Below are 27,449 nucleotides of genomic sequence, written 5' to 3'. Positions count from 1 at the left end.
CTCCAACTTTTTATCTAGTATATTTTCTATTGTCAAATTAATACTAATTATGAAGCCGCATGCCCAGAAAGGCTGAAATAATGAAATTGTAGTGGTATATACTACCCACAACATGACTTTATGTGAGTTTTCCACAACAGTCCAAAAAGTTCTACTTTTTCCTCCAACTAGACAAAGATTTCCAATTCTCTATTTAGAGTCAGGTTCCTGTACCTCGAATTCTCTTCCTACCTCTAAATACACATTAGCTCTCTGAATTATCAAATTTCTCTCAAGGAACTTCAATTTAATGCATTGTAAAATTTTAAACCCACAGTTATCTTGGCTTACTTTGAACAATAGTTACACTATTAATATTGGTGTCATTTCTTCTTGTGTGTAGCCTAAGGCTCTTGGTCTATTATTTTATCTAATTAACTTGAGTATATGTTTTATAAACATTACTTGCTGACATGCTACTTTCGATATTTTGATGCTGATTTTTCCCCAGATAAGCCTCCATAAATTCACACAACAAACTGATAACCAAATTTGGCAAATTGGCAATTAAAACCACAATTTTACAGGTGCTATTAAAAATGGATGATATATCTTACTTATTGCTTTATAAATTTTCCTATAGTAATAGTAATAATAGATAGCATTGAAGGGATTCAGTTCCCAGAATGTTCTACTTTGGCATGTGGATTATTATGAGTTGAAGGTATTTGAGACCATGCATGTGGGTTCAAGAGAAACTTTTGCCCCTCTCTTAACTACATAGAAGGATCTAAATTGGGGATAATTCCCAGAATAAGATTTATTAGCAGAGATTAATTTTATCTGAGTGACAGGCAGGGTGAACATCTAATTACCAAACATCTGCTCTACTTACCGTCTGTGAAGTGCATTCCTTTCCTCTGAAGTACTGGACCCTTATCCCTCTCTTTGGTTTAGAAAGACATATATACCTCATTTTGCCTGAGTGTCTGAAATTTCCATGTCTATGTGAATTGCCCATAGGTATGCCTATTAAATATGATTTTTACCTGTTAATCTGTCTCATGTCATTTTGATCCTTGTACAGCTAGAAGGATCTAGAAGAGGAGAGGAGTTCTTGCTCCCAAGAAGGAGACAAGACATTCTTGCTCCCTGACAGCATAGATGAAAGTGCAAAACCAAGATACATTTTTACATTTTTATATATCCATATGATCATATTTCTATAGATTTTTCCCCCCAAAAAACAGACCTGTTTTTCTGCCCATGTTTTTATATACAGGAATTGAGTTTGTACATCATTTCATAAATCTCATTGGAAATAATAATTTAAAATTGTTCACCTTCATAGAATACAAATATAATACGAGTTTGAAATCACTACAGGGCATTTTAAAGAAATTTCTACATTTATTCCAAAAGCAATGGACTTCTCTTTAATACGCTTAAGATTTTTTTAATCAGGCCTCCTAACTTTTTTGCTTTATAATCATTTCTCACACCACCTAAGCTCCCCACAAGTAACATGATGTTATAAAGATTGTCTAAATACATATAAATGTGGAAGATATTGCCATTTCAATTCACTCTGAGATGGTAATAGCACATTTTTTCTAGGGATTCTATTGTCTGTTCAAAACTGGAACTTCCTCAAAATAGCTTTGCAACTGCCATTCAGTATTCATTCACTGGAAATGGTACAATGGGAGCACCACATGATGGAATGTTGTGCAAAAGGAACCAAATGTTCTATAACTCAGTAAGAAAAGTGAATTTTAAAGGATAGGCACTAAATAAATGAGGCATGCATTTCCAAAGATTTCTTTTTACATTTCGTATGGTAGTGTCTCCTACCACTACTTTAACTAGCCACAATTCACAAAATGCTAATTTTTATGGAGAGTGAAAAAAGCAGGTGTTCTCTATGAATACTGATCTTACTGCGCTTCTCATGTTAATTACACGAGTCAAGCCCAGCTGCATTTACACTCCTGCCTTACGTTATATTTGCTGGGAAAGGATTTTTCACATGTAGATGATATAAACTACTGGCACAGATATAAGATCTTTTATTTCTTTGGAATTTGTTTATCCTCAGAAATAACAAAGACTTTCATTTGTTTTGTTTTTGAAGCATAAAGGAGTCTAACTGTCAATGTAACAGGGAAATTACTCAGGTGTTTTTTTAAGAAAATACCACCGCAAATTCAATCACACTCCAGAAAAATAATTGAATTGTGTCAATTGGTTTAATGGACTGATTCTTTAATCTTTACATTTCCTTTGAGAATATTAGCGAATCAAGACACATGGTTTCAGGGGTCAAAGTTTTGATGACCGTGTGTGACAAGCCTCTTTTATTCTGATGGAAGGCCTTTTAGCTTGCTATTCTGCAAGTTTATTCAGTCAATTTCTGTAATAGGAATTCAATTTTTCAAAGCTTTGAAATAAAAACAGGAAAATTTAGAACTAAAAGTTTCTTTAACAATGACATGAATGTCAAATGCATTTTAAAAAAGCAATTAACACCGGCAAGAATTTGATGGATACCATGAATGCTAGATTCCGAAATCATTTAGGTATGGTGTTTTCAGATCGCAGCTTTCTGCTTTAATGATTAATAATTTAATGATGAGAATGTGAGGAGCCTTAAAAATGCCTGGTATTTATAGACATTAGAAGCTCTCCTAGTATATTGAAGCATCTTTTTCAATTGATAAAGGAAATTTGTATATCAGGACCCACAAAATGGAGAGTGCTCCAGTGGTAGGGCCTATATCACAAATCTGAACCCAAGTCATCCTGTACTTAATGGGAAACACCTCACAATCTAGGAAACCTAACATAGAACCCAATTACAATCCTCCAACTCAGCTTTAGCTAGCTTACCTTACCCTATAAAAAAGGGCCTTCTAGGGGGTCCTTGGTGGCTAAGTGGGTTAACTGTCTGCCTTTGGCTGGAGTCCACCCCAGTTTCCTGGGATTAAGCCCATGTTGGGCTCCCTGCTCAGCAGGGAGCCTGCTTCTCCCTTTCCCTCTGCCCCTCCTACCCACCCATGTGCTCTCTCACTCTCTTTCTCAAATAAATGAAAGTAAGAGAAAAACAAAAACAAAAACCAGGACCTGCTAGCCTTACCAGGAAACCTCAACATCTTAGCCAATCATCTGCACATCTAATGCTTAATAGACCCCTGATCTTGCCCCAAATCTCTCCAGAGTGTTTCAGTGCTTGTGAGGCACTGTACTTCTCCAATCCATGGATTGTTTTTCCCTAAATAAAGGACATCAAACTCGTTACTAAATTATGTTATTTTTGTCACTTGATACAATATACTTAAAACTCTTTGCTATTAAAACCTGTATTGTTACTATGTTATCATGACCACAAGATAGGTTAAATACACAGTTTTAAAAATAGTATTACAGAAACAAAACCCAGATATCATTTGTGATATCTCTTGAGGCTCAGGACAGCCTGCTCCCAAGATATGCCACACTGGTATATAGAATATTTTGATTTACAGTTACACAAAAAGCAGCCAGTGCAAGAAGGGCATCTTGATCCCTCATCTCCCTCCATTCAGGTAATAAATTTCTCATGTGAAGGGTGCTTCCCCTTCATCTGGACACTGAGAGAAGCCATCCTTATCACCAAATATGGGAATTCAGGACCAAAGTAGCCTATATAAACAAACTTTGTTGTTTTTGTTAATTTACTACCCCAGGTCAAATTGTGCTTAGAATATCTTACAAATTGAAGCTCCCAAACATTAATTTTCTTCGTCTTGTCAATTCCTCACAGATTTACTCTACTTTTTCTAAAAAGTATGAAGACAGCCTGCCTTGGCCACTTCTTAGGTCTCAAATCTATGAGACCTCCATAGCTGAGAAAAAAGAATTCTTTTAGGATGTTTATTTTTAAGAAACAACAGATAGAGAAAAAGCTCTGGAAAGTGAGTAGAAGTTTTAAAGACACATACATTTATAGGGAAATCTCCATTTGTAAGGGTGTCTCCCCCCTTGTCCCAGATAGGAAAGGATGTCTTTAAAATCTCTAGATAGCCTTACCAATGGACAAGCTTACAGCTGCACAGCCTGGGTGGCTCAGTCCATTTATTGTCTGACTCCTAGTTTCTGTTCAGGTCATCACCTCAGGGTCCTGGGATCACACCAAGTGGGGAGTCTACTGGAGATTCTCTCTCTCTCTCTCTCCCTCTGCACCCCCTTGCTCTCGTGTTCTCTCTTTCTCTCTCTGAAATATACAAATAAATGCTTTAAAAAAAAAACCCACACTTATCCTTTTTTACACTGCTTTTCTTAGTAACCTCCCACAACTGTCCCCCAACCCTGCCTTCTTTTGTCTTTAGCCGGAGATGGTATATAAGGTGATGGTTCAGGCCATTTCAAGGAGTTATTCAGTTTTCCTGGATATTTCTCATGTATACAGGAGTTACACAGTTGTTGAATTTGTGTTTTTCTCCTATTAATCTTTTTATTATAGGGAGGTCTCAAAAAAAAAAAAACAAAAAAAAAAAAACCCTAGATGGATAGAAGGAAATTTTTTTTTCTTTCCCGCAAAAACTTCTGTTATTTTTTTCTTCAGCTTTTGTCTTATTTTATTCAATATACTTGGAGTAATCATCCACAAAGTTAACCTATCCTTAAAAATAAGCACTACTTATTTTAGTATAATCCCATTTATGTACAAAACAAACCTTTTACATATTCACACTTGGGTAAATGCACAGACAAAAAGCATAAAAGGATATATATTATCCAATGCAAACACCGGTAACCTTTGGGAAGGTAATGTGAGAAGAGATCATAACATTTTATTACGTGTATTTCAGGAGGCTTGAATTTTTCACAACAAACATGTATTTATGGATTACTCATATGACATTTTCTTATTGTCCCACAGGCCTCTGAAGCTGTTTTTGGGGTTTTTTAAAATCTATTTTTTTCTTTCTTCTTCAAATTGGATCATTTTTATTGATATAAATTCAAGTTCACAGACTTTTTCTGGTTCTCCTCAATCTTTGCACGGAAAGGTTGAACAGCATAATATATATTTTCTTTCTTAGAGGCTGACTAATTTGCTGATACCAAGTATTTTCTTGATGCTTATTAATGACTGCTGTTTTTTCAAAAGGTAGAATGTTTATAACCAAGATAAGGTTCTCATTCTGGTATCATATTACAAATCACTTTTTATTTTCCAGCTTCATACACTTTCAACATCAAACTCTAGTCTGAGTCCTCTTTGTAGAGGTCACTTTGAGACAAACAGCCTTGAGCAATGGAATGCAGAAAGGGCCCAGAGCAAGACCACCAGGCTGAATAGAGACAGGCTAGGCAGGCGAACCACCTCAAAATATCCACAAGCCCTAACTAACCAATGGGCTACTTACAACCAGACACAGTTACCAAAAAAGGGAAAATTCTACACATCGCTATACTTCCTCCCCTCTCCATTTTACAAACAGCCTCCCCCTACTGCCTCCTGGCAGACAGCCTCTCCTCTGCTGTCCTGCCCACCTCTCCCCTGGTGTGTATTCAATACCCACTGCCTTGAGGCCAACCGTATTTGCTTTGTTGTCCTGCAGCTGCTCCCTTGTGGTGCATTCAATCAACTTCTATCTCCTTTATTCTGCCTTGGGTGGATCCTATCGCCATCTGTGTCACTGGCTTCCACTTGATCATAGCCCCACATTTGGGGGCCCCTGTCCAATCGTGAGAGACACCACACTCTATATAATTTTTTCTTCTTTTTTAAAAACTTGAATTAATTTATCAATTTTTCATTTTTTCTAAAGCTACTTAAAATTTTGTTAAAACCTCTCAGTGTTGGTGAGTTAGAGATACCTTTCTTTTATTTCATCAGAAAGACTTAGATTTTATATCTGGTCTATGTAATTTTAAGGGAAGAGAAAATTATGGCATTTATACTCTAGGAGACTAGCTCAGTCTTGTTAATTCCTTCATCTAAAGATGATCTGTAATTTTTATGGTTCCCCTACTCTCTTCCCCCTCTACCCACAATGTATGGTGGTAAATTACCCGTTGGGTAGTAGCTCCTGATCTTCATAGTAATTAATGCAATGTTATTTCTTAAGCCTGCTTCTCAGATCCTGTCTCAGATACTAATGTCTGTTAATCTTGTTGTATATTAAAGAGGTTGTCTCATCATTTTCTCAAGTTCTTTGGAGATAACCTGTACAGCCTTGGAAATTTCTGACTCTTATGTCATCAGGAAGACATCTGGAAGACTGGCCTAACACATCTGAGTGTAGGCTAATGAGTTCACTCAGGATGGTAACAGGCCAGAAAGACCAATCAGGTATGAACCAGGTGATATCGAGCTAAACTCCTTCAAGGAGAGGAGGAAGATTGGAAATTCAGTTCAGTCACATGGTCAGTGATTCAAACAATCATACAAACATAATAAGACTCCAGTCAAAGCTCTGGACACTGGAGTTTGGGTGAACTTCTTGGTTAGTAAACATGACAATGGCTGAGAGGGTGACTAATACTGATTTGATGGGGCAAGAACACAGAAGTTCTGACTTCTGGACCATCCCAGACCTTGCCCATGCATCTCTTCATTTGGCTAGTCCTGATTTATATCCTTAAAAATATAACTAATTGTACATATAGCACTTTTTTTAGTTCTATGAGATACTCTAGCAATTATTAAACCTGAGTAGATTGTGGGAACTAATTATTATAGCCAATTAGTCATTGTGGGTCACCTGGGAACTCTCAAATTTGTGGCTTGCATCTGAAGAGAGGGCAAACGGTTGGGGACTCACTTAATTTGTATACTCTGTATTAAATCTAGGTGATTGATATTAGAATGGCATTGTAGTATTACAGTCTGTGAGCCATTATTTTATTAAATTTTACTTGGAAGATATGCTATAATCCTTATATTTTGTATAAGCCTTATATTTTTTTACTCACAGTTGTTACTTATGAGAATAAAATGGAAAAATGTCCTTATGCCACATTCAATGTTTGGTATTTAATATACATTCAGTGAGTGGGAAACATTTTTATTTTTATAAGTGATTAGCAAAAATTAGAGCTTGCAAGACATCAATCCCCACCTCCTTTGGAAGCATGGAAGATTGACAGTATTGACAACAACATGGCAGATTATTCTGCTCACCTATTTGCAAAAGGTTGAGCTGTTCTGAATTTAGAGCTTTGAATTTATTGGAGTTTTATACTCTGATCACCTGCATGCATTATAAAGTTAAATGAGAAATTATGTAAGTATATAAAATGAGGTATTTCTTAGTTTGGTAAAGCTAATGAAATTGAAATATATATTATTCTCACTGAAACTCTGAGGGCAGGGAAAGAATAAGGAAAACAGAAAATCATCATCAGAATACACAGTGATATTGCCATGAACTCGATTTACTGTTGGTTGCTAAAATTAGTGTGAAGAAGTTTGAGCAGAAGCCGGATGCTTGTCTTAAAGATCTGTGCCTCAAAGATTGTTCCCATGAGGCAAGATGACTAAATGCAAAGTAAGATTGGAAATTCAATCCTGGAATAAAAGGGGGACACTAGTGGAAAATTGTTGAAGTTCCAATTAATTTCGTTGTTTACTTAGTAGTATTATACCAAGGCCAATCTCCTAGTTTTGGTCATTTCCTATCACTATTTAATATGTTAACATTAGGGGAAGGTGGATGAGAGAATATGCAAAAACTCAGTATTATGATTACATTATATGATTCTAAAATGATATCAACATTTGGAACATTTTTAAAAGCATAGCTTATTACTATTTGCCTTGTGCAGCAGTAAGAACGTTGACTCCAAAAGACACAGAGAACTTTTGGGGATGATGAAACATGAGGAGGTGGATGACACTCTTGGCCAATGTCTCTACATAGGGGTTCCTCCAACAGCCAATTATGTCACTCCCAACTGTATATGTATACAACAGGGAATGATAAGTTGGTAGTTCTGTGGAGTCACTGAAACTCACTATAAAAATAATTTTACTAAATTCACATTTACCTCTCTCTCCATCTGTTCCCACTATAAACTGAAGAGCTATGATGTTTCAGGTACCCGCGTATCAATGTCAACTCAGATCTTGTGTCAAAATCCTTAAAATGCTTGAATATTCTCCTTTCCCATATAAATTTTACCTCATCAACTTTTTCTAGTTATTACAAGTGTGAAGGTCCTTTAACATCTTTCTCATCCCAATGGAAGCAAACGTCATCTAGTTTCTAACCATTGATTTGGTTAAAAGCTAGTCAAACAAAACATCTTTGAATATCAAAAGTTCCTAACTTTAACTATCTCAGCAGTCCTTTCTTTTCACACTTTAACTTTCTAAATTTGCTATATCCTCCTTTCGCTCCTGATTTTTCTACACATTTTCTGCTAATAAAACTTCCACATCTGAACTATGCTCTTTCAAATTTTTGTTCTCTGATAATATCTGCCCCAGTTTATACTAGTGCATTTTATAGTAAGGTATAATTGAAGCTTACCTATCTCATTAAGTAGTTATAGATTTCAAAAGGAGCACATTTGCCTAAATTAATTTAAGCAGTCTCTTGGTTCTCCTTGCTGCCTTTTCAATTTCCCTTCTCCAATTCCCTACCTAGTTTGCTAACAAGAAAGAGGCACAAAATGTTCTCCACAACTCATGGAATCCTTTACTGCGTATGAGCTATATAAGCTTAGGGAAGTATTCTTATGTATTAAATGAGGATAAAAATAGATCTCTTTAAATGATGTTATGATTTAAGTATACAGTATATGACAAGTGTTGACTATATAACATATTTGATTGACTTTAGGACATACATTTTTTACATTTTAAGACCTCAGGAATTAGAATTAATTTTACATGGTGTGATGTTTAAGGTGTCTGCTAGCCAACTCGCATTTCTCATTTATTTTTATGGAAAAATATATTATTATCCTCTAACAAAATATTTAAAAAACAAATTAATATAGGTTTGATTCAATAAAACACAGAACAAGATAGAATCAGACTTGTAAATACAGAAACTGATGGTTTCCAGGGGAGGACAGCGAGAAAATGGGCAAAATGGATAAAGGGGAGTGGGACATACAAGCTTCCAGTTATGAGATGAATAAGTCATAGGTACAAAAGGCACAACATAAGGGAATATAGTCAATGATATTGTATTTGTGTTTTGTGGGACAGATGGTAGCTCACCTGTGGTGAGCACAGTATAACATATAGAGAAGTTGAATCACTATGTTGTACACCTGAAAGTAATATAGCATCATGTGTCAAAACACTTAAAAAAAAATCAATAAAAAAGTACAAGACACGTGTAACAGTTAAGATTTTTTTTAATGTCTCCAAAGATATACAAGGCAAATTTGAATGGATTAAACCAAAAAAGAATTCATTGACATTCAGAATGAAAATTCAGATGCAGGATCATCATTAGACACAGCTTTATCTGGTAGTTTAAATAATACCATCAGGAGCCAAGGACTTCTTTTTCTCTTATCTCTGCTTTCCTAGGATAGACTTAACTTTTTGTACTACATATGGTACCTACCTACCTACCTACCCCCCCTCCACTACACACTAGCATATCCAAACTAAAAGGTGACTTCAAGGTGTTGCCTTATTGTAGAAAAATCATCACAAACTGATGGTTACCAGAGAGGAAGTGGGTGGGGGCAATGGATGAAAGAGATGATGGGGATTAAAGAGTACACTTATGATGAGCACTGAGTAGTGTATAGAATTGTTGAGTCACTATATTTTACACTTGAAACTAATATAATACTATATGTTAACTATATTGGAATTAAAATTTTAAAAGACCCTAAATGAATGATTGCAGCTCTCAAACGATCATAGCATGATACTGAGAGTAGGAGACTCAGATCCTCTTTCATAGACATAGGAGTAAATGTCACCTAGCTTATTTTTTACCCTGAATGGCCTACTTCACTTCTGGGGACATTTATTATGGCTAGGGAAATGGGCTGGACTGATTGATTAAAGCAAGTAGGTACTGCTCTGGAACTAACATTGGGATAAATCTCACACAAAATTTAGTAAATTCATTAATTCATTTCTTTTATTTCCATTACTCTTTTGAAAGCGCTCTCGTCAAGGTTACCAAGTACTCCTATATAACCAGTTACCTTGTTGTCAATTGATAGTCCTCATTTGATTTGAATAGTCAGCATAATTCTTCAAAATTTATTACTCCCTCCTTCTACAAATACTTTTTCATTAAATTTTCAAGACAAAACACTCTCCTAGTTTTCTCCCTATCATACTGGATGCTTCTCCTCATACTCAAAGAAAGGTGTTTTTTGTTTTGTTTTGTTTTGTTTTGTTTTTCAGAAAAAGATGTCACAATGACAACTTTTGCACATTTTTCTAAATGATGATTGTTTGGAGAGCATAAAGGTTAGGTCTGTGATCCTCTCTGCCATCCATTTATGCTTATTCTACAGGTGGCTTCATGAGATATCATGAAATACTATCTCAGCACTAATGAATCCCAATTGCACATAACCATCCCTGACCTCACTCTTGAACTGCAGATTTATATAGCCAATAAATGGCATGATGAATTCACTTGGAAAATAATCATGTTTTAAGCTCAATAGAACAAAAAATTTAATTCTTTGTTTTTACCATCTAAAATAGGCTTCCATCTTCAGTTGTACTTCATTCAATAAATGTCATCAACATTCACTCATTTGCTTATGGGAAGAACCGAAATTCTAATTTGTAAATCCTATTGACTGTATAATCAAAATATATTCGAAGACCTACTGCAAGTCATTGCTTGCCCAGAATTCACTCTGTTTGGTCATCATCATTTACTTGGATGATGTCAACTGATCCCTCCTGAACAACTTTGTAGAGCATATTCTACAGAGAGTAGCTGGACTAACAATTAAAAATTGTGTGTCACATGATGTCATTTTTCTGTTCCAAATTTCCAGTGGCTTCCTAATCAATTTTAGAATAAATCCAAAGTAATTACTATCACCTCCATGCAATTAAATGATCTGCACCCTTTTCTAGTATTATCCCTTATTTCCTGTGCTCTAATCATACTGACCTCCTTTGCCGTTTCTTTAAAATACCCAACTTACTCCTACCATAAGGCTCTGCAATTACTATTCTTTTTTCCTTAAAAAATTTGTGCACCCCAGAATTAAAAGGTTTTTTTTTAAATAAATTTATTTTCTATTGGTGTTCAATTTACCAACATACAGAATAACACCCAGTGCTATCCCCTCTGTGCCCGTCACCCATTCCCCCCCACTCCCCGCCCTCCTCCCCTTCCACCACCCCTAGTTCGTTTCCCAGAGTTAGGAGTCTTTATGTTCTGTCTCCCTTTCTGATATTTCCTACACATTTCTTCTCCCTTCCCTTATATTCCCTTTCACTATTGTTTATATTCCCCAAATGAATGAGAACATACACTGTTTGTCCTTCTCCGATTGATTTACTTCACTCAGCATAATACCCTCCAGTTCCAATTTCTGTACCACCTCAGAAACACCTTCCCTAATAGTTTTTTTTTTTTCAGATTTTATTTATTTATTCATGAGAGACAGACAGAGAGAGGCAGAGACATAGGCAGAGGGAGAAGCAGGCTGCATGCAGGGAGCCCGATGCAGGACTTGATCCCAGGACCCCGGGATCAAGAACTGAGGCAAAGGTGGACGCTCAACCACTGAGCCACCCAGGTGCCCCCCTAATAGTTTTAAATGGTATCCTGTTTTATTATGCTCCACCACACCTTTCATTGCCTGTCCTTATATTTGCAGAGGTATTGTTCTTTTGATTATAGACTCGTTGAGTAAAACTCAGGACAAGAGGGAAGGAACTTTGTCTCTTTTGTGTAATTCTCTATCTTCTCTATCTTATATGTATTTATGTGATGCCACATAATAGGCATCAAATCACATTTCTCAATTGAATATATGATATTTTTTACTATATTCCAGATTAATTTAAATGTTATTTTAAACAATACTTACAGTAACCTTTTTCTTCTGCAAGGTAACTGGTTATATAGGAGTACTTGGTAACCTTGACGAGAGCGCTTTCAAAAGAGTAATGGAAATAAAAGAAATGAATTAATGAATTTACTAAATTTTGTGTGAGATTTATCCCAATGTTAGGTCCAGAGCAGTGCCTACTTACTCTAATCAATCAGTCCAGCCCATTTCCCTAGCCATAATAAATGTCCCCAGAAGTGAAGTAGGCCATTCAGGGTAAAAAACAAGCTAGGTGACATTTACTCCAATGTCTATGAAAGAGGATCTGAGTCTCTTACTCTCAGTATCATGCTATGATCGTTTGAGAGCTGCAATCATTCATTTAGGGTCTTTTAAAATTTTAATTCCAATATAGTTAACATATAGTATTATATTAGTTTCAAGTGTAAAATATAGTGACTCAACAATTCTATACACTACTCAGTGCTCATCATAAGTGTACTCTTTAATCCCCATCATCTCTTTCATCCATTACCCCCACCCACTTCCTCTCTGGTAACCATCAGTTTGTGATAATTTTTCTACAATAAGGCAACACCTTGAAGTCACCTTTTAGTTTGGATATGCTAGTGTGTAGTGGAGGGGGGGTAGGTAGGTAGGTAGGTACCATATGTATTACAAAAAGTAAGTCTATCCTAGGAAAGCAGAGATAAGAGAAAAAGAAGTCCTTGGCTCCTGATGGTATTATTTAAACTACCAGATAAAGCTGTGTCTAATGATGATCCTGCATCTGAATTTTCATTCTGAATGTCAATGAATTCTTTTTTGGTTTAATCCATTCAAATTTGCCTTGTATATCTTTGGAGACATTAAAAAAAATCTTAACTGTTACACGTGTCTTGTACTTTTTTTACTGATTTTTTTTTTTTCTTTGAACATCCTTTGTGAGAGCAACTCTAGTGTCCACAGTGTTAAGGGTAAAGACAAACCCACCACCTGGAGAAGAGTCCTCTCCTCTCTTTTGGTTTATCTCAGCATTTTTTTTTTCTTTTTTGACACAGCTCCCCCCCCCCTTTTTTTTTTTTTTTTTTTAATTTTCCTTCTTTTCTCTTCTCAGCCATCAGAGCCTGTTCTGGAATGAAACCAAACCGTGCACCATCTACCCAGTAGTTTCTAGCTTCCCAGTCTGAATGTTCTGGATGGAAACCATTCTTTTCCCCTTTGATATTACTGTATGCTTGACCTTCAGGCTCTCAGCAAAGAGGCATATATCATAAAGTGGAGTCCCACCGGGCCAGTCACCAGCAACCCAAATTCCAATATCATGCTAGCAAGTGTGTTGTTTGATTCTATGGTTCAATTGTGAGTTGTGGAGGGAGGCATTTGTATCCGCCTGCTAACCAACACCAGGAACTTGTCTACAGTGTAGCTTTTAGCCCTGACTGGAGATATTTGTCCAGTGGCTCCTTTGACAAGTGTGGGCATATCCAAATAGAGTGGAAGTCTTGTCCACAGCTACCATGGTACTGGCAGCATCTTCAAGATGTGCTGGAATGTCCGAGGGGGCAGAGTGGATACCAGTGCATCCAATGGCTCTGTGTGTGTTTTAGATCTTGGAAAGTAAACACAATATAATATAGAAAAGAATTCTAACTGACCAGCAGTGAATGTGTGGGTTTGCAACAGTCGTCATACACAGTTCTATCCACTCCAAAACTGTGCAAACTGAGCTTGCAATAGAGTGTACTTGGAACCAAGACATCCTTGGCCACAGGAAGTCTCAAGTTCCTGTGGAAAATGTGGGGGCCATTTTGCATGTCCATTACAATGATGCAGCTTATTCAGAAGCTATGAAATAGTTTTTCTATTTCATGGATATCATTATAATTAGATTCTCTCTCAACTTGAGAAAATATTAGACTTTTCACTAATTGTCCCATTTTACTGTGCACTCATTACTGCTTTGAGAGGATTAGGATGTACATGTAAGTTGGGTGAACAGTGGAAATCTTCAAATAAGATAATCAATACATACACAAATATTTGGAAATTTAACAATGAACAGTGGTCACTTTCAGTGGTCAGAATTGTTAGTGGAAAAATAAAGTTGTAAATTTCATTAATTAGGATCTCAGAGGATATGAATTTTTATATATGCATATAAAAATAATGTATTCTGTTATTTTTGAGGTAGTGTTCTATAAATATCAGTTAAATCAAGGTAGTTCTTACTGTCCTTAAGATCTGTGTCCTTGCTCATTTTTTTGTCCTGTTGTTTTATCAATTGCTGATGAAAGTGTTTTCATCTGAATGAAGGTTATGGTATTGTCTATTTCTCTTTCTTTTTAATTCTGTCAATTATTGTTTTATAGATTTTGAAACTTTACTTTTGTGCATCTTTTTTTTTTGTCCCTCCTATTTTTGTCTTTACACTTCATTTGAGAGCTTTAGAACTCCATTTTGATTTTTCTTTTGGTGCTATAAATTTTGCCATAGGGATTAAAACTCAAATGTTTATAGATTTCCACACTCAAAAGAAATAAAGTCATACTTCATGTAAAGTATAGACATCTAATAAATGTATAGTTCTATATACTCATGCATCCCTTAGGTTATAATTAAATGCATTATATCTAAATATATCACAGATCCCATAAGACAATGTCATGATTTGAAACAGTTTTACAAATGAATTAGAGGGACAAGGACAAAATATGTAATCTTTTGGGTTTTTTTCCCCAGATACTATTTCCAATGCTTTTGTATTTTTTTCTGAGGATATCTGCATTTCTATTTGATATAATTTCCCTTTAGCCTGAAATAATTTATTTAGCATTTTGTATAATACAGGTCTGCTTGCTGCAAATTCTCCTACTTTCTGTTTCCTAAAAATACTATTTTTCATCTTTCATCTTGAATTATATTTTTGCTGGAGATAGAATCTGAGTTAACCTTTTCTCCCTTGTTGTTTGTTTGTCTCTATCATTTTTAAAATGTTCCACCCTCATCTGACTTCTTCGGTATCTGATGAAAGGCCAGTCTCTGATCATAACCTTGTTTCTTTATGTGTAATGTGTCATTTTTCTCTTTCAGCTTCCAATATTTTTTCTTTATCTTTGGTTTGATTCTGATGTGCCTCAGCATGAGTGTCTTTGTGTTTATTCTGCTTGATGTTCATATATCATCTCATATATGGCATTCCCCAGTGTTCTTAAAATGTCTTTTCCTCTCTCATTCAATATTATTTAACAGAGCCTGGGGCTCTGTTCATTGTTTACACAAAATAATTTCTCTTCTTCTGACTTCAACTTTACTTAATCTTGCCTCAGTCATGTCCATCAAGCTGTTAAATCCATTCAGGTTTTGTGGGGTTTTTTTAACATTGTTTTTTCAATCTTAGAATTTCTATTTGGTTCTTCTTTTATTGTTTTTATTTCTGGTGACACTTCCCAATCACTCTGCTAAAGTTTTATGCATAGGAAACACATTTCATTTTACTTTTTGAGGACAGATATAATATCCACTTTAACATTTTAAAAATCAGTTTCAACATCTGATTTATCTCTTGATCAAACTCAATTGATTTTCTTTTCTCTTGAAAGTGTAATCCATTTTCTTGGTTCTTGGTTTATTGGCTAAATTTTTTATTGCATCCTGAACTCTATGAAAGTCAGGTTATAGACATTCTGGATTCTGTGTCTTTTCTGTGACAAATATTGTTTTGTTTGTTTTAGCAAATATTTTTCTTGGGTGAGCTTCAACAGCAAACTCTTTGCTAGTCTGATCTTAGGTCAGATCTTTCATCTTTCATCTTCAGCTGAACTGCTCTAAGTCAGTTCTGTACACATATAGTTCAAGAGTCAGTTGATCAAAGGATACAAACTTCCAGTTATAAAATGAATAAGTTCTAGGTACAGCATGGTGACTATAGTTATAATTAATATTATGTTATATTCTTGAAGGTTGCTGTGTGTCCTTACCACATGCCATAGGTAATTACACAAGCTAACGGAGGTGTTAACCAACCTTTTTGTGGTAATTATTTCACATTGTATACATATATCAAATCACCATGTTATACACTTTAAACTTCTGCAATATTATATGTCAATTACATATCAGTAAAGCAAGAAAAATATTTTTAAAGATTTATTTATGTATTTATTTGAAAGATTGAGAGAAAGAGAGAGAGAGAGAGCACAAGTGGGAGGCCAAAGCAGATGCAGACTCCCTGCTAATCAGGGAACCTGATGCAGGGCTTAATGCCAGGACCCCAAGATCGTGCATGACCTGAGCTGATGTCAGACACTGAAGTGGCTGAACCACCCAGGCGCCCCTGGAAAAATGTTTTAAAAAGAAAGAAAAACCATCTACAGGCCAAAAGAAAAAAGTTAGGAATGGAACAAAATTATAAATCTACAATGAGTCGGAAGAAGGGTATGATAAAGAAAATATATCAATGAAAGAAGAAAAGAGAAAGAACAACAAAAGCAAAAGCTATTCTATTGAAAAGATTAAAAACCCATTCTGTAGTATGACTTTAAGAAAAAAAGAGAAGAAACAGAAAAATATCATTAAGAAGTTTAAAAAAGCAAATAGACATAGAACATAGTTTTTAAGTATAAAGTGATATTTTAAATAGCATAATGCCAATAAATTTGAAAAAAAAGTCTAGACACATAAAATCACTATAATTGACTAACAAAACCTAGATATTTGAGATTTGCTTATCAAAATAAATTTATTAAATTGAATCTACATCCAAATTTTTCTTGTTATAAAAACAGCAACCAACAAACTTTACTGAAGAGACCTATCGAACCTTCCAGGAATAGACAATCGTGTTGTATTAATTGTTAACTGAAAAAAGCTAAAGAAGGAAAGCTTCCTGTATCATTTCTTGAGGCTTGTAACATCTTGATGGCAAAAGCAGATGAGCCAAAGAAAGAAAATTTAAAAGGTGCATTTCATTCTTGAGTATACATTAAAAAAAAATAAATAAATGAAATACCAGTATTTTATTTGATACCAAATCAAAACCCCTCCCCCCAAAAAAGAGTCAGTGATGTGGGACACAATGTGGGGGTTCCCCTCTCTGGCTTCTGCGATTTCCCCACTGTCTTCAGTGTTTTTGGTTTCCCCGCTTCTTTCTTCTCATTCTCCAGGCCAGCAAATCTGTGCTCTGAACAACCTTGCCACTGCTGCTTTCCCTCAGACAAAAAAAACCCAGCCCAATGGGACCTTAGCTGTAGAGCTCCTTTCACTTCTTCACCCAGCAAGAGGGCACCCTCCCCCTCAGTGGTGTGGATTCTGTACTGACCTGCATTTACATGATGACAAATCCTAGCTCTATTCAGATTGTCTTGAGCTGCTTAGAGATTATGTTTGCAGGGTAAATCAGAGGTGTAAGCATATAGGACCAAAAAATTCTCTTGACTTTTTCTCTGATGATCCCCCCACCTCCTTGGACATGCATGACACCTGACCACTTTTTTGGTTCCCTGAGTCAGAGAGATGAAATGGTTTGCTATATGCCCAGCCTTCTTGAGTGAGTGTAAACTTCCCATCACAGTCTGAGTCTGTCTTTCAGTTCACTCTTCTTTATATTTAGGTAGTTGCTTTTCTTTTTTTTTTTTTTTTAATTTTTTTATTTATTTATGATAGTCACAGAGAGAGAGAGAGAGAGAGAGGCAGAGACATAGGCAAAGGGAGAAGGAGGCTCCATGCACCGGGAGCCCGACGTGGGATTCGATCCTGGGTCTCCAGGATCGCGCCCTGGGCCAAAGGCAGGCGCCAAACTGCTGCGCCACCCAGGGATCCCGGTAGTTGCTTTTCATGTGATAGTTGAAAAGCTTTTTGCTCCAGAGAGAGGATGTATAGTAGGGTCTTATTCTATCAAACTCAGATTGATGCTTTATCTTTGAAATCCTTCAAAAATTTATTTTACTTTTTTTAAATCAGTTTTTTTCCTGAACCACAAAACTCCACATGAGTCAGGAAATATATACAGTTTGCTTCTTATTTTTCATGAAATTAACCAATTTAAAGTTTACAAAATGGGGTTATTTATACATTCAAAGAATTGTGCCAAAAATAAATAAATAAATAAATAAAACAATAATTTAAAAATTTAAAAAATAAAAAAAAACAAAGAATTGTGCAACCAACACCACAATTTAATTTTAGAATATTTTTAACACTCCCTCCCCCTCAAAAAACACCATACACATTGGCAGTCATTTCCCATACTCTTTGTCCCTCACCCTAGTCACAACCACTAATCTGTATGAATTTTTCTACACGGACATTTCATACAAATTATATAATATGTGTTCCACATTACAAGTTCCTTTTACTGATAAAAAAAACCACACTTTAAAGACTGATCCAAATTATGTTATATATCAGAACTTCATTCTTTTATATTGTCAAGTAATAACTCATTGCATAGACATACAGATTTTATTTATCCATCTATTAGTTGATGGACAATTAGATTATTTCCACCTTTTTTACTCTTATGAATAATGTTGCAGTAGTATACAAGTTTTTATTGGGACTTAAATTTTCTTTCTTTTGAGTATATGCTGAAAACTGGAATTGCTGTACTATATGGTAACTCAAAGTTTAGCATTTTGAGAACTATCAAACTGATTTCCAAAGTAGCTGCACCATTTTATAGTCCTATCAGCAGCTTATAAAGTTTTAGTATCTCCACATCTTTACCTTCACTTGCTAATGTCTTGAAATTAGCCATTCTGATGGGTATGAAGTGGCAATACTTTGTGGTTTAGATTTGCACTTCCCTAGTGACTAAAGATAGGAGCATCTTTTCACTTATTGTCCATTTCTTTATCTTTACAGAAATCTATTCAAAGTATTTGCCCCATCTTTTTTTTTTTCCTTTTAGTTGGATTATTTTTCTTTATCATTGAGTTGTAAGAGTCTTTATATTCTGTACGTCCCTTCTCAGATATGTGATTTGCAAATATTTTGCTCCATTCCATGGGTTAGCTTTTCACTTTCTTCATGGTGTCCTTTGAAGAGCAAAAGTTTTTATTCTGATGAAGTCTAATATACATTGTTTTTCTTGTCCATTTGTGCTTTTGATCCCACATCTAAAAAAAACATTGCCTAATCCAAGGTTACAAAGATCAATTCCAATGCTTTCTTTAGTAGTCTTATAGTTGTAGTTCTTGCATTTAGACCTATGATCCACTTCAGCTGATTTTAGTAGATGATATTAAAAAGCCATCCAAATTCAATCTTTGAATGTAGATATTATGTTGCCCTAGTACCATTTGTTGAAAGGACTATTTTTTTAAATCTCTTTGAATTGTCTAAACAACATTGTTGAAATCAATTGACTCAGTCAAACTGACTCAATAAATCAGTTTATTTTGGGTTCTTAATTCTACTACATCTATATCTATCCTTCTTTTAGCCTCACACTCGATGATCATAGCTTACAGTAGGCTTTTAAAATATTATGGTGAAAAAAATATGGTGTAAGCAAACAAAAATCAGCTGTAATTTGGATGGGAACTATATTGAATAATATGTAGATTAATCGGGGAGTAGCAAAATATTAACAATGTTGTCTTCTGATCTATGGCAATGAGATATTTTTCCATTTATTTAGATCTTTTAAACTCCTTGGCATAATGTTTTGTAGTTTTAATTGTAAATATTTTGCAATTAAAAATGATTCCTATGTATTTTATTCTTTCTAGCTGTTATAAATGGGCTAATTCTCTTAATTTCATTTTCAGATTGTTCCATATTAGCATATAAAACTACAATTATTTTTTTGATACTGAACATGTATCCTACCAGTTTGATAAAGTCATTTATTTTAATTTATTCTAATGGATCATTAGTGCATTTCTTATGATTTTCTATATGCAAGAATATGTCATCTGCATAATTTCACTGGCTGTTATATTAAGTGCAATGCTAAATAGAAATGGTGAAAATAGACATTTTTGTCTTGCTTCTGATGTTAGGAGAAAACCTTTTAGTCTTTCCCTATTAAATATGATGCTAGCTGTGGGATTCTCACAGATATCCTTTAATCAGGTCAAGAAAATGATTTGCTATTCTTAATTTGTTGATTGCTTTTTATCATGAAAGAGATTTTGCCAAATATCTGTGGCAAATAAGCAATATCTCTTCATTGCTCCAGTGTCTCTCGATTTTGATGATTTATTTATTTGAGAGAGACCAAGAGAATAAGCTAGGAGGCAGGGCAGAGGGAAAGGGAGAAGCAGACTGCCTACTGAGCAGGGAGCCTGACTAGATCCCAGGACCCTGGGATCATGACTTGAGCCAAAGGCAGATGCTTAACCCACTGAGATACCCAGGTGCCCCAATTTTGCATTTTTTCCCAAATACTCCTTGAGTCTTGCAGCTATTTCCTCTGGCATACTCTTAGCCCTTTGGTGTGCATGAACCGCTATGGTGATCCAGATCATGACAGTCAAAAACCAACCACATTTATAGATGAATCTGTTTCAAATTTACTTAGATCATTGCTCAAAACTTAGTTCTTTTCTCATTTACTCATGTCAAGTTACTGCCGAAAAGTGTCTTTTTGGCAGAGAGCTGCCAGTCTCCCTTGAATCACCATGCAGCAACCACAAGCTTGCAACCTCACTTTAGGAAGCTTAAGAAACCTTTCACCCAATCAGAACACCGCTAGAAGATTTTAACATATCCACTTTAACAGGATACACATTCAATTTATTTAGAAAACCTTTGTTAAGAATATTCTTACTGAATTCACAGTTTAAACAACCCTCTCCACTAGTGACCTTTTATTCCCTAATATTCCATATTTTACCAACTAATTTCTACTTTTTCTTTAGTTCTCAGATTAAATGCCATTTCTTCAAATAGACAATCCTCAAGTAGTCTGGGTGTCTAAAAGTAAAAGTGGCACATTAACAGTTACCTTCTTTCAGTCTCCCTTAGTCATTCTGTGAAATTCTCTTTCTAAATTATTGGCTTCCCCATGGTTGCTTCATACTTTTGATGACAATGCTCTAGGGAAATTGTCATTTTAGGTAAGGGGTACCTGTCCTGAGAGGTAGTTACTATAACCCTATGTCCTTCCTCAATTTGTTCTACATTTCACTGTATCTCTGTATCGTGGCAGAGAGAGTTCTCATACCTTGTCCTTTGGGAGTTGTACCCATAACCTAGCTTCACTGAAGATAGTTTTCCATTTTTTTTGATACTTCTTGTCAGATTCAGGGAAAGGAGTAGGATTTAAATTAATCAAATTCAATATCATTTTTATATTTTCATTTTCCAACTGGATTTTAAAGCCCTTACATTTCAACCAATAGCATTTGTGTAGAGCTGTCTTTCATAGCATATATTCAGTGAATAATAATTTAGTCTTAAAATATACATTCAAAGCAATAACACTTAGAGTCCATGTGCTAAATCTAAATTCAATGAAAAGCAAATTTATAATTTGAACATTTTATAATGTTATTTCTTGATACAAATTTTAAAAAGTTGCTTTATTAAATATATCATGGTGATGAATAACAGTTTCTTCTACTTTTACATTTAAGAATAAAAGTGTTTCTATGCCTTCAAAGTAATGGAGTTCAAAAGAATGACCTTATAAAACTCCACTTAACACTTAGCAAAGAGTATGGTCATAAACCACTTTGAAAGTAATCTCCATTATCCATTTGAGCTAGTTTAAGTGTTTTGGATAAGATGCCTTGAGTTTTTGAAGCTTTCAGCTTATTCATCATCCTGTCATGTAGAACTTTATCAAAGGTTTCTTTCCAGGAAGTCAAAAGAACATATTCCATGAGGCTCTCTGATAATACATTTCATTTCCCATCTCAATGAGTAAAAGTTAACAAGTCAGCCAGGTAAAAGAAATTGTATATTAATCTATGACAATTATTTTATACTAGTTAGTGAATTGGCATTCTTCTCAATTTATTTATAAGACATATATGTAGCTGTATGTCATATATTTATTAAAAATTAAAATAATTCAAATACTTATTTCTAATTCAAGTTATTAAGCATAACCTACCTGAGTATTTATGGCAAACTGTGGTCTCAAAAAGTAATGATAAATGTTCCCCCTTTGGTTATATTAATCCAGAAGGCATTGTTAATATTTGTCGAACAAATGTACATGATATTCATGATAGTGGCAAAATTTTAACAAAATTAATGTATTTGAAATTTGCTGATCGTATAGAACACTCAAATAAAGGTGTTTTATATCCAAATTGTTTGTGTCCCACATTATATTTCAATGTGTTTTAGATTTGTGTTATATTTTTCTGGTTTATGTATATAATTTCTTTAATGTTATATGGAATGTTGGCTACTTAGGATGCAATCTTTCTGTGTGGTTTGATTTCTCATTTTTACACATTAAACTCTCTGATTATGATCTAAGTAAAAGATTTCTATTAAAGACTGAATATAAAAGATACAGGAAAACCTGCTACAATATCTTGGGTTATTTGAAAGACCTAGTATCAAGCTCTTTTATTGAGGCCTGAGGGAGCCATAATTTCCAGGCAGATATGATTTCTCAGAATAGTTATGGACCTGGGGCCTGAAGGCAGGCAGCCTGAATCCAGTCCCCTTTGCCATGTAAGGAATGTGCAACCTTGACCCTGGTGTCAGCCCCCCAGAAGCTTGGACTCCCCATCTGTAAATGGAAATAGTAACTAATAATTCTAATAAGGCTATTGCAGTTTTTTCAGCTACAGTAAATTTTTATAAACTTAACATACCCACATAACCAGCACTTTGATCATGAAACAGAATAGTTCTTGGCTCCAGACATCCTCCTGGTGTTCCTTTCCTGTCACTATGTTCCAAAGGTACCGTAACCCTGAGGTCAAAGAACATATATTAGTATTGTCTACTCTGTGCCTCATGTCAATGGAATCATGCAGGATGTACTATTTTATTTCTGGCATCTTTTTCTTAACATTCTTTTCTAAATTTACATGTTGCATGCAACTGGGAGTATTTCACGAAGAAACTCTGGAAGATTCAGAAATTGGGGGAATGGAGTAGGGAGTCAAGAATTAAGGACGTATCACTCCAAGCCTTACGTCTTACACAGATATTGAAGATCAGACTCTGTGTTGAATAATTCTTGGTAGGTCCTATACTGGGGTTTTGGAGATAAGAACAAAGAAAGAAAGGTATTAGAAAGTTTTCCGCTGAGAAAAAGGAAACTGTGAGGGGAAGTCAATAAGCTTATAGTTCTGAGTCATTATCAGTTGCCATTGTCAGATAATCCTTCATGCGAAAAAAAATAATAAAAACTCTAAAACTACTGACTGATTTGATAAATGAAGCTATATTTACATGTGTGTAGTTCAGCCTTATCTGATCACTGCATAGATTATATTTAATAGTGCTATTAAAGCAGATCTGCTCAGCCTCTGATAGAGGTGTTCTGAATAGGGGAAATTAATTAGTGTATAAAGAAACAGTCACCACTATAATCTGGAGTTTGTTCGACTATTTTCCTTATAGTCCAAATCTTTCTTCCATTCCGGACACAGGTAAATATAAATACTACCATTAAGCCTCACCGGGGAATTAAAGTTTTTGCAACTATAAAACTGAAGTCAGTTCAGGAGAAGATAGAAACACTCATTTAGAATCTTTGCTTTCATCCAGGAGAAAAACAGCTATCAGATTCTTACACAATGAATAGAAGAATGGTGTTTTGCACAGATTAATTTTCTGATATTGTTGTTAGGTGTGATGGTCAGGAAACATTAAAGGAAAAGAATAAAGTTTTATGATAATACATAAAGTTTATTTTACATTAAAAGTTTAAGCTGTACATTAATTACACAGGCATTTATAAAAACTACTCACCATGTTCTAAGTTTTATGTTAGGCACAGATAAACAGAGGTAAAAGATAGATCCCAGGATCCCAGGAACCTACAGTTTAATGGGATTATAAGTAGAGGGAAATGATTACATACAACATATAAGTAAGATAGAGGGCAGCCCAGCTGGCTCAGCGGTTTAGCACCACCTTCAGCCCAGGGCCTGATCCTGGAGACTCAGGATAGAGTCCCACGTCAGGTTCCCTGCATGGAGCCTGCTTCTCCCTCTGCCTGTGTCTCTGCCTCTCTCTCTCTCTCTCTCTGTGTGTCTCTCATGAATAAATAAAATCTTTAAAAAAAATAAGTAAGATAGAGGTGTACTGAAGAGCCATAGAAATGGCATCTCACCTTGGCTAAGGAATAGGTGATCTGTCAGCAAAGAGACTGGCTAGAGGTGGGGAAATCTGAAGCAGAGACCTAAGAAAGGGAGGTCAGCATATTTCAGTCCTACAGACATATGTTAATGAAGGCACCAATTTGGCACTTTAAATGCTTCAGTATGCCTCCTCCATGGAGCATGAGTGAGGAGTAGTGAGAAACGAGGCTGGAGGGACTATGCTGGGTAAGAAATTGGTCTACTTTTCTGAAGGCAGTGAGGATCCTTGGAAAAGTCTTTAAAGGAGAGTGACAAGAATGGTGCTGTGTTTAGAAAGAGCAATCAGCACAATGTATGGAAAATAGATTAGGAGAGAGCCAAGCTAGATGATAAAGAGAAATTTATAGCTTATTTAATAGTCCACCTAAGATAATAGAAGGCCCAATCCAAGCCAGTGGCACTAGATTTAGAGCCCAGACAAGACTAGTGAGGTCAAAGAAGTGATTCCAACTGACCTATCTTACCAGTGGAGATTGAAGAGTAGCATGAAGGGCAATGAGTCAAAGTAAATCTAAAAATTATAGTTTAGAAAACTGGCAATGATATTCTTCATTAAGATACACAATTCAACAAGCAGAGAAGAGCAGATTTGTGGAATACAGGAGGAGGATGAGTATGATTTCAAGGATGAGTTTGGTTTTGAGGATGAATTTGGACAAACTGATTTTAAAGTGTGTTTGGGACATCCAAGTAGAGATGCCCCTCAGGGATTATTGTAGATTACTCATTACATTTTATTCTACAATCCTTCTATTAGAGAGGTTGGAAGCTCAATGGTACATTTCTAAAAATTCCTTGAGGTTTGAGTTTGAAGGAGAAATTCAGTTTTACCCATTAGATGTACTCATGTGATATCTGAAAGGCAGAAAAGAGCTCAAAGTCACTTTCCTGGCCTATTTGTCTATTTCTGCAGATAATCAGTCATGAAAATGTGAAGTTTCTCCACCTATATAGAGAAGTATCTGAGAGGAGTCCAGAAGAGATTCTAATCATTAAGGTTAATCGGGGATATGTTGGAAGACTGGTAGATAAAGGGTGTGAAGAGTGACACAGGTACACTGGTGAGATACTATGAGCTTTTAAAGATAAAAGACAGTTAAATAGGATGAAAGCAAAAGTAGATATTTACAGAAAATTCAACTTCAATTTGTTTTTCTTGAACTAAATAGGGAAAGGCAGGGATCCCTGGGTGGTGCAGCGGTTTGGCGCCTGCCTTTGGCCCAGGGCGCGATCCTGGAGACCCGGGATCGAATCCCACGTCGGGTTCCCTGCGTGGAGCCTGCTTCTCCCTCTGCCTATGTCTCTGCCTCTCTCTCTCTCTCTCTCTCTCTGTGACTATCATAAATAAATAAAATTAAAAAAAAATAAAAAAATAAATAGGGAAAGGCAGATTGAGCATGCAAGAAGAAATGCAGGGATAAACTAATAATAGAGAAAATTCACATTCCAGTTAAAGACAAAAGTTTGCCAGAGAATGCTTTTGAGGATGTATGGTGGGGAGCAAGGGGTTGCTCATGGAATGGGGGTTCTGTAGAGAATAGTGGAAAGAGTCATAGTAGGAGTTTGGCTGGGCCTAGGAAGAGAAAGAAAACACCAAAACATATGAAATTTAGACTACGTCAGAGATCAATAGCCCCAGATTGGACATAAATCCATTGTACTTTGGGCTGTCACCAAGAAATGAACTGGATGTAAACATATAATGCATGGTGGAATTTACTAGTCTACATTTCTCAATGGATGATAGCGATTTTTTTCAAATACCAGTGGAGACATCGACCTGGGGTTTTTAGATAACTGGCACAGTATACATTTTGAAAACTTTACTGAGGACAGCAAAAAAAAAAAAAAAAAATGTTGTTAAGAAATTGTTATGATCTTCCAAAGAAAATCCTGGCCCTCTTGGGCAAAGTTCGTTACTTGGTTGAAGTTCTCCTGAATGAGAAATAACAGCTGCTCCAGGGCTGTAGTGGGATATCAATCTCTCTGCGGGGAGTTGACTACAGCAAGATTTGATGCCACAGTTAAAGACGGCTAAGCATTCTATTGTGGGGACCAGCAGCCTCTAAGAGAGAGGGAGAGAGAGAGAGAGATCAGGCTTGTAGTTCTTTCTTACATTGTCTTAGATTCCTAAAAAAAACCTACTGATAATCAGACAAACTACATTTCAAATGAAAGCAATGAGATAGGAGTTGGTTAAGAGAAAATTTGTTGGAAAATCTGACTTAGATCTTGATGCCTAATTTTTTTTTTCTAGAAATGGTTGAAAGTATCATATTTGGGCAACTGTAAACCAGAAAATAGTCTATGGTTTATTATTCGAAAGATTCCTGCCTTTACTATTGTTTGACTTCCAATTTTTAAACTCATGATGGTTGAAAGTGACAGGCACTCAGTAGAAACTGTATTTGCATTTCAATTTTGGATCTTTTCCCAGGCTAAGAGTATGTGGTAGGATACTTTCTCATGATGCTGGGCACCGACAGCTGCAGCTGCAACTTCCGATCAGCCACACAATCAAGGGGGTAAACAACCATTACGTGACTGACAGGGTAAACACAACCATTCTGTACCATTCGGTCCCCATTACAACTAGTGTTTCTCACTTTCAGTACAGTATCTCATAAATTACATGAGATAGTCACTGCTTTATTATAAAACAGGCTTAGTGTGAGATGATTGTGCCCAATGTAGGCTAACGTAACTGTTCTGAGCATGTTTAAGGTAGGTTGGGCTAAGCTAGGATGTTCTGTAGGTTAGGTGTATTAAATGCATTTTTGGCTTAACGATAATTTCAGCTTATGATGGGTTTATCAGGATATAACACAATTGTAAATTGAGGATGGTCTGTATTGGAAATAAAAGAGGCTTTGGAGTAAGGCATATCTGGATCAAACTTCACAAGCATAGCATTTGCTCATCGATATAAGAACATTTATGTTGCATCTTGGATTTTTTTTAGTTACATATAAAATGCAGGTAGATTATTCACTTAAGTGTTTAGCAGTTTGCTTGCAGTATTGTAAGACGGTGCATTTTAAATACCTTCTAAAAGTGGATTGCAGACTAATAATATAGAGTTTGATTTAATATGCTAAAGTGTCACAATCCACTATGCAACATTCTTACCACACTTGTATAGATCCTAATTTTTCAGATGTGATAAACGGAAAGTTGAAAAACCATTTA

Source organism: Canis lupus, chromosome 8 (genome assembly GCF_048164855.1).
Source record: "Canis lupus baileyi chromosome 8, mCanLup2.hap1, whole genome shotgun sequence".
Taxonomy (NCBI): domain Eukaryota; kingdom Metazoa; phylum Chordata; class Mammalia; order Carnivora; family Canidae; genus Canis; species Canis lupus.
This window is presented reverse-complemented; position numbering follows the sequence as displayed.